The following is a 3,545-nucleotide window of genomic DNA, read 5'->3' as shown; positions in this document are numbered from 1 at the left end:
AAGGTACATATATATATATATATATATATATATAGAAGTAGATGAATGTGTGGGAAGGGCTTGGGGTCTTGAAACCCCTGGGTTGGGACAACTGACTCAGCTACTTCCAAACAGTGAGACCTTGGAAGAATCGTTGAACCATTCATTTTGAACCTTAACTTCCTTATCTATAAAATAGAAATAATAGCTAAATTATTGCTAGGAGTAAATGATGATACACGTAGAGTCTGCTACACGTAAATTTAAATTGTGGACTTCAATCTGCTCATGGATTATGGACCAGAATCTTATAATTGTGATGGCGAAAAGGATCTGTTGAGAATCATGATCTTTTATAATTTAATGGCTAGTCAAAATCATATTTTTAAAGCACCAACTCAAATGCAGTTGCCTAGGTACTTTAACAGAGAATTGTAAAGGTTGCAATGGGACCATCCATCAAATCTTTCAGTGTCTCTTCCTAAGGGATGCTGGCCCTTGCCACTCCCCGAAGAATGGGTAATACATTCTCATATGGCATTCAAGGAAATTATAACTAAATAGTTGTCTAAATAAAATGTTAGTCTCCCTCTGTAGATGCTTTGTGAAGATAGTCAGGAAACCATATCTTCTTCACAGCTGCATTTCCAGCATATACCATAGGGCCTGGCACATACAGAACAAGCAGTAAGTAAATAATTGTTGAACAAAGAGGAAATGCCTTACTGGCTGGATAGATTTAGTATGGTTTCACAGAGGAGGGAACTTGGAATCTGAGGCTTACGAATAAGAGTTCACCTGTGACAGGAAGGAAATTCTAAGCAAAATAATATAAAGACAAAAAGGGACGAATGGGCAATCCCATACCAGGGACTACCTAGTAGTTATTAAGAGTATGTCTAGTGGCAGGAGGTTAAGCTGGGGACAAGTGTATGTTATGCTAAGAGGACTGGACTTTATTTAGGCCACAGGGAACTAATGAAGAATTTTAGGGAGAGAAGCAAATAATGAGACTGGACTTTTAGGAATATCCCATTGGCTATGGAGAGTGGAATCAGTTTGGCTTGTTAAAAAGACTATTGCAGTGTTCCAAACAATAAATGATAATGAACTAAACAAAAGCAGTGAGAATAGGTGAGAGGGAATGACAGGATTTATTAAATATAATGTGGCACACACTGTGACAGATACTCTAATTTAAACTTTAACAGTATTATAATAGGGACATTCTTGTTTCACAAATGAAAAAAACAGCTGAGGTTAAGTAATTTGTCCAAAATCTCACAGTTAGTATATACTTGAACTTAGGTTTGGTTGACTCCAAAGCCCTTAATCTTTCCATTATACCATACTGTCAAGGGGCTAAATCTGAGACAGATTTAGAAGTATATTTCATAGAACTCAGTAGCTACTTAGAAGAGATGAATGGAGGAATCATATAGAATAGCATTTAGGTTTCTGATGTAGGGGATTTTACATTTTGCTGGTAATGAAATAAAACAAGGAGCAGCTTTATTGATTTAGTTTTATCTTTATGGGATAAGAAATGACCAAAGTGAGTTTGTCCTATTAAATCTGAAGTGTCTGCAAGATAACCAGATGTATTAGTCTGTTTCTGTTGCTTATAACAAAATATGTGGAACTAGGTAATTTGTAAGAATACAAAATTTATTGCTTAGTTTCAGAGGCTGGGAAGTCCAAGGTCCAAGGAACACATCTTGTGAGGGTGTTGGTGGTGATGACAGTGACACAGGGGTCTCATATGGCAGAAATGGTGGAGCAGAGAGAGAGAGAGAGACTCTCGTGTGCTATCCATTTAAAGCCCTCAGAACCACACTCCTGACCACCATTATAAATCCATTTACTACAGCATGGTCCTACAATCTAATCACCTCTTCAAGACTACACCTTTCAATTACCATAATAGGATTTTCCACCCTCAACAGTGGGAATTAAGTTTTAATATATGAACTTTGAGGAACACAATTCAATCAATCCGTAGCACTAGATAAAAAGTGCAGTAAAAATAAGATCTGGAGCTTGAGAGAAAGGGGCCTGGAGAAGGAAATACAGAAGTCATCACCATATATGCAGTTGAGCCAGTCCTCTGGATGAAATTACCCATGGGTACTGGTTTCATGGATTTCACTGAATTATTTAAAAACAATTAGGGCTAGGAATAGAAGAGAATTCTTGACATGATAAAGGACATCTATGAAAAATACTACAGCTGATATAATTAATGATAAAAGACTAATGCCTTCCTCCTACATTCAGGAACTATGCAAAGGTGTCTACTCTTACCACTTCTGTGCAACACTGTATTGGAGGTTGTAACCAGTGCAGTAAAGCAAGAAAAAGCAGTTAAATGGACCCATATTGGAAAGGAAGAGTAAACTGAATTTATTTGCAGACAAAATGATTATTTATGGAGAAAATCTGATGGATTGTACAAAAAAGCTACCAGAACTAATAAGTGAGCTTTATAAGGCTTCAGGATGCAACATCAACATGGAAAAAATTCAACTGTGTGTGTTTGTACATACTAACAATAAACAATTGAGAATTTAAATTTAAAATAATACTATTTCAATATTATCCCAAAATTTTGAAATACCGTACTTAGGAATATATCTAACAAAAGATGTCTAAGACCTGAACACTTAAAACTACAAAATGTTACTTAGAGAAACTAAAGAATATATTTTATAGTAGAGAGATTTACCATGTTTGTGAGTTGGAAGACTCAATTTTGTTCAAATTTGTCAGTTTTCCCAAAGTTGATTGTAGATTCAGCAAAATCCCCATCTTAGCATGCTTTTTTGTGTGGGGGGGAGGAGGGGTAGAAATTGAAAATTAAGAACTAGACTAAAGATTGGAACAGACACTTCACCAAAAAAAGATATACTGATTACAACTAAGCATGAAACGATTTTCAACATGTTTAGTCATTGGAAAAATGCAAATTAAAACCACAATGTGATACTACTACACACCTTTTAGAAAGCCTAAAATTAAAAAGACTGACTATTCCAAGTGTTGACAAGCATAGAGAACAACTGGAACTTTCATTCATTGTTATTACACATGCAAAATGGTACAACCAAATTGCAAAACAATATGGCAGTTTTTTGAAACTTAAGCAGATACTTATGATATGACCTGGCCATTCCACTCCCAGATGTTTACCTACAAGAAAAGAATACATGTGATCATATAAAGTTGTGAACACTATTATTCACAGTGGCTTTATTTGAAATAGCCCCAAACTGAAAATAATGCAAATTCTATGAACAAGTGAATAGGTAAACAAATTGTGGTATATTTATACAATCAAATACTTTTCAGCTATAAAAAGGAATGGATATATGCAACAACATAAATAAATCTCACAAATAATAATACTATATGAAAGAAGCCAGATCCACACCTCAAAAAATAGTATATATTGTATACTTACATTTTTATAAAATTCTAGAAAATGTAAACTAATCTGTAGTTAAAGTAGATAGTGGTTGTCTTATGATGGGGGGTGGGTCAGAAAGGAGGGATTATAAAAAAGCATG

The sequence above is a fragment of the Galeopterus variegatus genome, unplaced genomic scaffold (assembly GCF_000696425.1).
Source record: "Galeopterus variegatus unplaced genomic scaffold, G_variegatus-3.0.2 Scaffold153, whole genome shotgun sequence".
NCBI classification, from domain to species: domain Eukaryota; kingdom Metazoa; phylum Chordata; class Mammalia; order Dermoptera; family Cynocephalidae; genus Galeopterus; species Galeopterus variegatus.
Note: the sequence above shows the minus strand (reverse complement) of the source record.